This window comes from Octopus bimaculoides, chromosome 18 (assembly GCF_046866305.1).
Source record: "Octopus bimaculoides isolate indiv1 chromosome 18, ASM4686630v1, whole genome shotgun sequence".
NCBI classification, from domain to species: domain Eukaryota; kingdom Metazoa; phylum Mollusca; class Cephalopoda; order Octopoda; family Octopodidae; genus Octopus; species Octopus bimaculoides.
Genome location: NC_142945.1, coordinates 12,918,510 through 12,931,009, shown reverse-complemented (window position 1 = coordinate 12,931,009; position 12,500 = coordinate 12,918,510). Strand labels below are relative to the sequence as shown.

General features: G+C 35.0%; 1 long non-coding RNA gene across 2 annotated transcripts in view; it reads right to left on the bottom strand.

Moving 5' to 3' along the window:
• Window positions 1-10,657: 10,657 nt before the first annotated feature.
• LOC128249842 (uncharacterized) overlaps window positions 10,658-12,500 on the bottom strand; it is a 5,881-nt gene continuing 4,038 nt past the window's right edge. For both annotated transcript variants that reach the window (XR_016244945.1, XR_016244944.1), the window contains one exon: window positions 10,658-12,460. This is a non-coding gene — a long non-coding RNA (uncharacterized LOC128249842). The remainder of the gene's footprint in view (window positions 12,461-12,500) is intronic.

Here is a 12,500-nt window from a genome sequence, read left to right as displayed (position 1 = left end):
AGATCAAATCTCACAAGGACTTATTTTAATTTGTTTTTCCTTCTGGAATGATAACATCTACAAATATCAATATTTCAGAAACTCTGAGATAGCAGTAGAATGACTTTGTGTTGCGTTTCAATTTTCTTAACATATTCAATACGACAGTATTGTTATTAGTTCTTTCTCAGTACAGAGAATGTGGTCGACTTAACCAAGTGTCTGTAAGTAATTCTAATAGACACCTGTAGTTGCAATGCCTACACTTCCCGCTAGAAAAAAAAAGCCAAACCTTTCTCAAATCTCACTTTATCGTCTTAAAAGAAGAACCTGTTTGATAATGCTGTCATGTTTGAATAAAAGATGAGATGTCTCGATTAGAACTCATCTAGAGTTAGGAAAAAAAGCAGCAAAATCTTACCAGAAAACAGGATACATCCTACACATAATAGCAGATGCAGTGCGGCATTTGTTCCGGGACATTAGGTTTTGAGTTCGAATCTCACTAAGATCAACTTTGTTTCTCATCGTTTCGTAATAGTTGTATGTAATCGACTAACCCGCTTCCCTCAAAATTTATGGCCTTTTGTCTGAATCAGAAGTAATCACCGTTTGTTAAATGCGCTTTTGAACAGCGTGTCTCTTTGACAAGGTTTGTTGCTTTTTAGTAAAACTGAAAGTACTTGACTACTGTCAACCAAATGTTACTTTCTAAAATTTGTAGCTTATCTTGTTTACTAGTTTTTCAAACCCTTAGTTCCCGTTAATTTTCAGTCATAGAAATAAATCAATGATGTTACGGCATCTTAAGTATTTTAAGCTCATGCTGTCTTAAAGGACGTGCAATATATATGTACTTGAGAGGCCAGTTCATCAGCATTTGTATTAGAACTTCTGTTATTAGGTTGATTATTGCCAACTTCTTAAGGTACGTTTCTCTTCCTCTATTGATGTCTCCTCTAATTTTCAGTAGTCAATTTGTGCAAAAATCTTAGGCAACTTTTTTCATGTCACAAAGTTATGGGCTGACTAAATGTATGAGTATAATTATCAAAACTACACGATTTTAGGCAACTAACCTCTTTGAATGTTTATTCGTGCGTATAACTAATTTTATTTGAGTGTTAATCGCAAAATGCGTGCTTGATATGTATAGATGAATGTCTGAATCTAGTTTAGAGTAGCGGATACAACTGTTGTAACTATACAAGAGAGGAGATGAAGGGAGAGAGAAAGAAAGAGGACCTGCATATCTGTAAGCTAGAGGTTGTGATGTACTTGTAGGAATTTTTACCAATAAGTTTAATGCACTTGTTTTGAATGCGGTCTAAAAGTGCTCTAAATATCTGTACAAGAGCAAGCATCTTGAGAATGGTATTTCTGCGTTTAATAGTGCCGGTTATTTTGTATTGCTAGTTTGGTTATTGGATTCAATGTTTTAATACTGTATTATTGAATTCAATGTTTTAATTACTGTTGTTCGAAAAACCTTGTATTATTTTCACACATTCAGAATAGCTTATTCCTAAATATTCAGAATAGCTGATTCATACATATTCAGAATAGCCTATTTCCACGTATATACAATAAACTTAATTCTACCCATGCAAAGTAGTTTATTTCTATACATACAAAATAGCTTATTTCCATACATACAAATTGACTTATTCTTACACATTCAGAATAAGCTGTTTTTACATGTTCAGAAAAGTATCTTTCTACCCGTTGAGAATAACTTAATTAAAGACAATAGTTTAAAAAAAAATTTTTTTTTTACAAAATAATTAGTTTTAGATCTGCGTGCTATTTCTCCCTATTTAAAATTCACCAAATTTGTTTCCTATCACAACATACATACCACATATTTGCATACATACATATATACATATATACATACACACACATATATATATATATATATATATATATATATATATATATATATATATATATACCTTTTATCTCTTTTACTTGTTTCAGTCATGACTGCGGCCATGCTGGAGCACCGCCTTTTAGTCGAGAAAATCGACCCCAGGACTTATTCTTTGGAAGCCTAGTACTTATTCTATCGTTCTCTTTTGCCGAACCGCTAAGTTACGGGGACGTAAACAAACCAGCATCGGTTGTCAAGCGATGGTGGGGGGGGACGAACACAGACACAAACATATACACACACATACATACATACATACATATATATATATATATATATATATATATATATATATATATATATATATATATATATATATATATATATACGACGGGCTTCTTTCAGTTTCCGTCTACCAAACCCACTCAGAAGGCTTTGGTCGGCCCGAGGCTATAGTAGAAGACACTTGCCCAAGGTGCAATGATATGAAATACAAGCCACCATACATATAAACATATAGTCTTTTCGCTTTCTCAGATGTCATGATTTGAAGGCACGATCAACTCAGTGAATGTTTTTGGACATGTTACAATACGTAAATAGTCCAAACACTGAAAGCTTCCGCTTGATATCTCCTATAAGTTTAGAGACAACTAATCTTATTAAGAAGGTATTGGAGTAGATCAAAATAATGTCAAACTGACTATATTTTGACTTTGCTTTGATTTACTCCTATACATTTTGTAAAGATTAATTGTCTCCAAAACAAGAGATATCAAGTGAAAGCTTTCAGCTTACATATTGTAACAGGCCCTTATGAACTTACACCACGATCGACTAAATGAATGCTTTGGAGTGAGTTCTTAAGGGCCTGTTACAATATGTAAGCTGAAAGGTGCTGCTCGGTAAAACTGAACTCGAAACTATACGGTTGTAAAGCAAACTTTTTAACTATACAATCGTGATTGCACCTATAGAAAAATTAATGTTCCTATGCTAGGGAACGAACTCGGACCGCTCTTTTTAAAAATATTTGAAAGTTGTGAAGTGTTTACCTTTGTGTAGTATTTTTTTTTTTTCTTGTAAATTAAACTTGCGAGCGGCATGTGCAAAAACGTGCTATTTCAAGATCACGTTTTTAATTTTATATCCGGCTTTCGTGGAAATATTTCAAACGTTTTAAACACCAAATCAGGTCAATCTAATAACTTCACTAATGAAATTGCGTTATCACTTAAGTAATATTTTAAAGTAATATCTTTAATTTTTCCCCCAAAATGTGTATGTGTGTGTGTGTATGTGTGCGTGTGTTTGCTTAAATACATATATACATACACACAACATACAGGTAAAGGCATATGCATATATTCTCATATATTCACTTATTCACTTAGATATATTAACTTTTATATATATATATATATATATATATATATATATATATATAGAGAGAGAGAGAGAGAGAGAGAGAGACAGACACATACATATGCATGCATAAACATACAAACAAAAATATACTTATACATGTACGTGCACATATATTCCCACTAATACATATATATACATGCTTGTGTGTTAATTTAGTATTTTGAAACCAAGGCTTTTGTCTCCTCGAACCGAGATGAGATTCAAGGTGGATGGCATTTACATGCAAAGATACTTAGCCCTTTTTACCCAAGGCGCTAACAACTCCATTCTAGCTTGCCTATATCGAGGCTCCGTAAATATATCTCAAATGTTTCTTTCGTATAACAGTAGCCATAAACAGGCATGTACTGATATCTCAACACATGTTATCACATTTTTTTTTAATATATAGCCCTTAGCGATATCGTTAATAACGTTTATAATGTGATTGGTTTGTTTGTTCCCCGTCTGTCGTAAACAAATTACTTGTGAGAGAAACTGTAAAAATTGTTTTCAAACTCGTTTAAAAAAATTCTAAACAGTAATTATCCTACATTATCTTTGTCGGATCGGTATACGAAAATATATGAGAGCTGGGTGATGGTGGTGATGGCTGCGTCGGTTTGTTTACATTTTTATAAATGTGTATGGCAGATTTTGGCTGGTTTTGAATATATTCAGAATCAACTACCATCAAAGGAATCGGAATAACCATTGTTGGATGTGACAACTATTTGGGGCTGGGTGGAGTTGGAGCTATAAAATGTTGCCTATTGTAGTAGCTGTTTTGCTGAAAAGTGGCTAAAGTTTGAATGTACTTTATTCCTCTGTTATTTGCCATAACACTAGAGTACATCATAATTTAAAGGCAAAGACCAAGTGAAGTAGGAATATATACATCGTCTTAGCTCACAGTTGTGGTAGGACTATAGTACTGGTATTGGTGTAGTTGTTGTCATCAATGTAGCCATGATTATATAAGCGAAACTACACGTGATGAAAAATACAATTTAAAATTTAGTCTGAATGACATTAAATTGGTGAGTGAAGAATGTGATGCAAACTTTCGATTGGTCCTATTAGTTTACATCTAGTAGATCAATTAAGTGACTGATTCGCTGTTGTGATATGCTGGGTAGAACACTGTTCTGGGTCTCGAGATTTCAAACACGAACTATAAAAATATTCTCCGTTGATTTGTCATTTGAGGAACGCATCTCTGTCAGAAAAATTGAAGTAATGGAATGAATAAAACTATATTTCAAAAAAAAAAAAAATAGCAAGTTATAAAACTATGCAATTAGAGAAACAGGTATGAAATTACTAAATAATTATAGCAAATATTCAAAATGGATCTCTCCTTCCTGCAGAGTAAACTCACCGTTGGGGATAATATTTTTCATTGCTTGCTCCGGTATTTCCAAAATAATAATAACTTCAACTTTCCGCATTATTTTTTTTTAGTTCAATATTACGAGTTAATCAATATTATGTGTTCTTGGTACCGTACATGATATTTAGTGTGCATTAAATGGATCTGTGTTCAGATTATTAATGGTTTTGCGGCTTCGACCTTTTATCGTTTTTATAAAACAATTTCAGAATCTCTGAAATTTGTTGTGGGAGCTAAATGACATATTTAACGCTCGGATACAACAGAGAGAAACTAAAATAATTTAATATTCAATTCTCTGTCTCTCCGTCTCCCTTCCTCTCTCTTTCTCTTTCTTTCTCTCTCTCCCACTCTCTTTTTCTCTCTTTCTCCCCCCCCCACACGCACACATATGCATATGTATATATATATATGTATGTATATATATATATATATATATATATATATATATATATATATATATATATATATATATATATATATAACTCTTCGAAACGCCAGTGTTTTAATGGTGGCAGCTGATGAAGGATATGTTCTCTATGTGGCTTGCTTGTTTTTTGTACCTTGTTTATCATTTTGTCCATGTTTTTTTGCAACGTCATGTACCCAGATATGTATCTATATGTACATGTAGATGAAGGTATGTACATACATGTACATATATATGCATATACTCATATATTGTTTATATATATATATATTGTTTATATATATATATATATATATATATAATACAAATGATATATAAGCATATGCATGTATACATACATATATGTACATACCTACATCTATATATGTATATAGATGCATATTCGGGTACAGGACTTTAGCAAAATGAACGGGAATATAAAAACAAAACGGACTTTGTTTACAGACAACAGAACGAACACATAGGAAAACAAACAAGCCATTTATGGAATCATTCCTTCATACACTCAACACATATACAGTTAAGTAACTATTTGGAGAAGTACTCAGTACAAATGTAGGGGGCAGTAGTTCATTTAGGCCGCATTTGTTGCTTTAGAATTTCCACAGAATGCAACCATTCGAAACACATCAAGCTGGATGGAAGTAAAGCAGAAACAGCGTGAGTACATAGTGCAAAACTAATAACCTTGACAACAACAGCAACAACGATGATGATAGTGATGATGATGATGATGATGATGATGATGATGATGACGAGGATGAGGATAACATTTTAGTAGTAGTAGTAGTAGTAGTGAAAACAGCATCTACAGTAACATGTTCGTCAAAAGAAAGGACACATGTGAATCACTAAACAAGGATATATATACACTATTAATTTCTAACATGCACACGCATGTGGTACTTGTGCTTGAGAAATATTTACTAATTAAAGATAAAAGATTCTAGCTTACTTTGGTGGAAACATATACTGAAGCGGTGGTGGTGGTGGTGGTGGTGGGATCTAAATTGTCTCTCTATTTCTATCTCTTCCCGTTTGTAAAGTGATGAGGCTTCTCTATAATACATTAACTTTTCAATGAAGGCTCTCTTCACTAATGCTTCATTAAGATGTCTGGCTGTGTTGAAAATCTCTCTACTGGTCGAAAATTAGTGATTCTCTTGCTGAGGCCTGTGTTTATATTTCTAATTACACAAGGCGGCGAGCTGGCAGAATCGTTGCTGCGCCGGATCAAATGATTAACGGCATTTCGACTGCTCTTACGTTTTGACTTCAACTTCTGCCAAAAAAGTTAACTTTGCCTTTTATCCTTTCGGCGGTGTGGGGTGGGGGCTGATAAAATAAGTACCAGTTGTACACTGGGGTCAATGGAATCGACTATCCCCCTTGCTCGAAATTGCTGGTCTTGTACCAAAATTTGAAATCAATATTTCTAATTAGAGTTAGTGAGTGGTTGGAGTCCGTACTGATGTAAACGGCTTCCTTTTCCACGCCATACGCGAATCTATGACTTGAAATCCCACTAAGCGCCGAATAGGGGTATATTCTCCCTCTTAAATACTATGATCTATAGAGCTACTCTCACACCATCGGATGATATTTATTAAAAGAAAGTATACAGGCCTAACTGCCATTGATTTCACGGTAATATTTACTTAACATAAAGGCGGCGAGCTTGCAGAAACGTTAGCACACCGGGTGAAATACTTCGCGGCAATTTGTTCGTCTTCATGTTCTGAGTTCGAATTCCGCCGAGGTCGACTTCGCTTTTTATCTTTTTGAGGTCGATAAATAAGTATCAGTTGAGTATTAGGGGTCGTTGAAATCGACTTACCCGCTCTCCCGAAATTGCTACCCTTGTGTCAAAATTTCAAATCAATATTTACATAAGATGTGCGTACCTCCACGTACACGGACAGAAAAAGCTCTACATGACTGACCTTCATCCGGAGACATCACATGGTACATCCTTTACAGGGCCTCTCATTGATCATCTGGATACTGAACCTCCCCGAAAGTTATAGATCTCAACAGTATACAAGCACATAACATGTGCCGTTAAAAATTACACCCTTTTTACTTAAATTTGTTTTCTACTGCTTACTGCCTCTGTACGCTTAAATGGAAATTCCTAAAGCAATATATAAAATGACGAGTCTATATTTAAGAAAATGATACATTATTCATGTTGAGGATATTGTTACTTTAGTTACAGTTTCGTTGTTCTTTTCTCCCCCGTTGTTACTGATCAGTGTGCTACATAAAGCTAACTTTTTTCTCTAACTCGCACTCATTTTAATTTTCTAATTCTTTCTGAATCCCCGTGTGTTTGTCACTCACTTTCATTGTACTTACTATCAATCACTTCTGTTTGTCATTTTACAGACTCCCAATTCCCTACTCAGTTGTTGGCGTGACAGCACATAAATACACATTTCTAATTATTATATGGCTAAATGTATATGGCTAAATGGTTAAATGTACACATACACTCACACACATATATGTATTTATAAATATGTAATATAGACATTACTTATACATGTGTACTGAACAACAATCATAAATGTATGGAATATAATAAGATAACGTGTTTCATAATTTTACATGAGATATCTTTACAGTTGTTTAGATGTACTCTGTGAATAGCACATATTCTTTCCTTTTCTGCTCTAGGCACAAGGCCCGAAAATTTGGGGGAGAGGGCCTGTCGATTAGATCGACCCAAGTACACAGCTGGTACTTAATTTATCGAAGCCGAAAGGATGAAAGGCAAAGTCGACCTCGGCGGAATTTGAACTCAGAACGTAAAGGCAGACGAAATACCGCTAAGCATTTCGCCCAGCGTACTAACGTTTCTGCCAGTTCGTCGCCTTCGGTGAATAGTAGATATTATGATGCACATTATGCAGTTAGGTGTAACATTATAAGATAATATTAACCAAAAGCAGATGAGACATAACATCAATATACATGATGTACGATACCTTCACAATTCAAACACGGAACATCATCTTCAAAAGGGAAAATGGAAAAAAGTTTCAGGTGTACACTGATTAGATCGAATAGCTGGCAGACTGAGGTTGCCAGATGAGAGACAACACTGACCGGCCTAATTTGCCGATTGTCTGGTTTGTTGCCAGAAATGTAGTCAAGCATTTTCATGGTAACTGTTCGGTCACTTCTTAATAGATTCTCTAAACTTTTGGAGTGGCTCAATATACCACTCGCTATTCACAGTACAGCCATAATCCAGAAAATCATGGAGATTGACGCCTTTGTCATCATCAAAACCTCCATGACTTTCTGCATCAGTTGTTGGCTCTTGAATTGCTCAGGCTTAAAGTTCATAAAGATAGCCCCTGTCACCAGATCGGATAATAAATGAATCTTCATTACTTTCAAAAGCTCCCAGCAGATCAGAGCAGACTTTCGCACTTATCGCTTTCAAATTGAGTATCGACCGCCGAAGTACCCACTTTGCATACACTCCCCGATACCCAAAATCTTCCACCATCACTGTGACGTCAATGAGTTGAGCAGCAGGCTGACAGATTGTGGGGTCGGCTGTTCACACTAGCTGGCGATTCGTGTCAGTGTTCTCCAGCCGCGTGGTTTGTCCTTAATACTGCTTTTCTCATTATTCACCTTCTGCATTTATCTGTGCACATTGCTCTTGTCAATGGCGTCAGCTCCATAAACAACGTGTAGCATTCTCTGGATGTCGAACAGCCTGCACCCCTTCATCATGAACTCAAAGACGGCACGCTCCTTCTGCTTGGAACCAATTAGTTGCCTTCGATGAAGAATTGTATAAGAGTTGCTCCATCAAGTGCAATTTGCCTTACTTTCGGTACAATCCGCCTATGTATGTATGTATGTATGTATGTATGTATGTATGTATGTATAGTCACACACACTCACACACACACACGCAATACACACACACACGCAATACACACACACACGCAATACACACACACACGCAATACACACACACATATGTACTCCACACCATAGTTCCAAGATTTTAGTGGCAAAGTGAAGGAATATGACATTAAATATTACTACGATGTCAGAAGATTATGTCAACAACAATTTTTGATGGTAGAGAATTGTATAAACATTAAAGTCAATGATGCAAAGGTTCGTATCATGTGTTTGGCAAAGGCTTTTTAAGCAGTAAATGTAACTGTCTGGTATAGTGAAAAGTGATTGCTACTGAAATATTGATCTTAGGAAAGAAAAAAAAACATACTAAAATAAGATTGATAGAGAGATCAAGGGAAAAGGGAAAAAATGTGATTTTATACTTACATGCATACATACATGTGCATAAATACATACATTATATATATATATATGTGTGTGTGTGTGTGCGTGTGTGTGTAAATATGTATGCATATAAGCTTATATATATGTATGTATATATATGTACACATATATATATATATATGTGTGTAAATAAGCATGCCTATAATTTTATATATATATATGTATATGTATACATATGTATATGTATATATATATATATTATATATATAAATATATATACATACATATATATATACATACATACATATATATATATATATATACATATATATATATATATATATATATATATATATATATATATATATATATATACAGGCACACACACACAAACACACACACACAAACACACACACGCACACACACACACACACACACACACGCACACACACACACATATATATATATATATATATATATATTTATATATATATACAGGAACATATTATTTGTGTACATAAACATATATGCATACTTACAGACCTACCCGCTTGCACCAGGAGAAGTAATGATTATTTTGCAGCCAACAGTCCTGAACACCAAAGGATCGATAATTTATTTAAAGTCTCAAACGTTAATGGTTTGCTATCTTTGGCAGCAGAATTATCCTTTCGCACCCTATCGCCCTTCTCCCTCTCTCTCTCTTTCCCTCAATCTCCGCCCCTTCCTCCCCCTTCTCTCTCTCTTTTTCTCTCTCAAAGCAGAAAGTGTCTCCTTTGACCTCTTCCCCCTCTTCCTCCTCCTCCTGTTGATTTGCATTCTCTTGCATTAGCAATCGTCCTTATTGTTACTCCGAATTTTCTCAGTGTTTAACTCCATTTTCCCGAAGCATCTATCTCTCATTCCCGCCTCACCCACTTCCACACATATACATATATACACTCTTCCTCTGATCATGTTTCTTTCTTTCCGTTTCTTTCTCTTTCTTCTTTCCTTCCTCTTTCTTTCTCTGATCTAGCATTACCACGTGACTAACTCCTCAATTCCTCAGAAGTCTTTAATCGATAGTTACATAACCGAATTCAAACAAAAACCAAAGATATTCACGCTGTTCCCACAGACACCATATTAACAGCGTACCTTGAAATATAAATACGTTTCACTGTAAATTAGAACTTGTCGTAGTCTGTTAAAATCCTAATCCTATTTAACTATCATAAAACAAATCTACAAGGTTATGTCTTTGTATGTTCGAACTCCTTTGACAAAAACTAATAATAATAAACAACAAGGAGTATCATTTACAATATCATTTTATTCAATTTCTTTTACTGGTTTTTATCGTCAGACTGTGACCATTCTAGGGCACCACTATCAAATGTTTTGCTCGATCACCAGGCTAACTAAAAGACCAAGCACGTAAATCATATTGCCTGTTAGCTCGTACCTCCTTAACACATATATGAACTTCTTTTTGGAGGCGAGGTTACTGCTCTTTTTCTTTGGCGTTACCAGTCTGACAAGTTGGAAAGTGGATCAAGTCTGAAGTTTGAAAGCACCTATCGCCAAATTCCCAACGGTTTTCTGCATCAACCGTTCCTCTGCCATCTTCTGACAGCAATCTACGGATCTTTTTTAAAACGGGGGCCACATTTTTCATTAACGAAACACTTTGAAACTTGGAACACTGGTAGAATGTGTCATATAAAACATCTTTTTCTCTTAGTCTTCTTAAAAAAAAAAAGAAATCCATAAATTATTCCATGTTAAAGTTGTCGTATTTCTGTAATTTCAACCAATCACTGACGTCCATTCAGCCGATATACATTAAGTGCCGACTACATAAACAAACGATTCTGAAACAATTAACCCTAACCCTAACCCTAACTCTAACCCTAACCCTAACCCTAGGGTTAGGGTTAGGGTTAGGGTTAGGGTTAGAGTTAGGGTTAGGGTTAAAGCAAATTTAAAATGAAAAAAGCAAATAAAACGAAGGTATGGAGATTAAATACGCTTTACATCGTTTAATGAGCCAAAGGAGTAAATGTAAACAACTGAATACTTGTCAGTGATTGGTTGAAATTATCGAAATAAGACAATTTTTTACATGAAATAAATTCGGATACAAAAATATTTTTCTGTTCTATAACACAAAATAGATAAGTATACGAAGTTTGAAAGTCTTTCGGTACCAAAAACACTACGTAAAACATTAATGAAAAATGTGGCCCCCGTTTTAAAAAAGATCCCAATCTACTTCTTATCTGTGCAAATTTCAGCGCTAGCCTTTGCTACTTTAGTATCCCTGGAATCTCGGTAGTTCCTGACTTCTCTTATTAAAAATATCCATGTTGATCTATGATTTTTGGAATGGGAAAAATGCACCGGTAGCTTGAAGAGTTTATGTCTTTCAAAACTTGCAGACGTGCCTACCTAACACCCTTTATGCTTTAAAATGTGCATACCGTCTGTATTCAAGCAGTACAGCGCCAAAAAATTGTCACAGGGAGTTCTTTGTTCTCGTGTCTTTATGAAGATCGCCCTGTTTTACCTCCAACCGAAATTCGTCTATGTGCCTTCGTTAGCACTAGCTTGGATTGTACTTGGATCACAGAGATAACGTTTGAAAGATGACAACATGTACCTATTTCTCATCGATACTGATAAGGTGATGACCACTTGGATGAGAAGGTGCATTGTCCAAAACTAAAACCTTCCTCACCAACAGGAAATTTGACAACCTCCAGTTATTTACGCACAGCAGCAATGAAATTTGAGAAAAAAAAATAACAGTTACTAAAGATATGCATGTTAAACTATCATTGTTTGGAATCGAAATAATGGATCGGTAACTAGATTTTGTCTTCCAAAACTCGCAGACACTGATCTTCGAGCACAACTCACTTCAGACGGTAAAAATTTGGTAAAAATTTATTCACTCTAAACAGTTCAAATAAGTGCATATATGTGAAGTAGAAAGAAAACTTTCTCTCACTCTTTCTTCCTGTTTCTTGAGTAACTTTGCGATGGACTGGCGTCTCGTCTAGCTGGGGGGAACACATACGCCATAGAAACCGGGAAACCGGGTCCATGAGCCTGGCTAGCATAATAAAATAATAATAATATTATAATATATATAT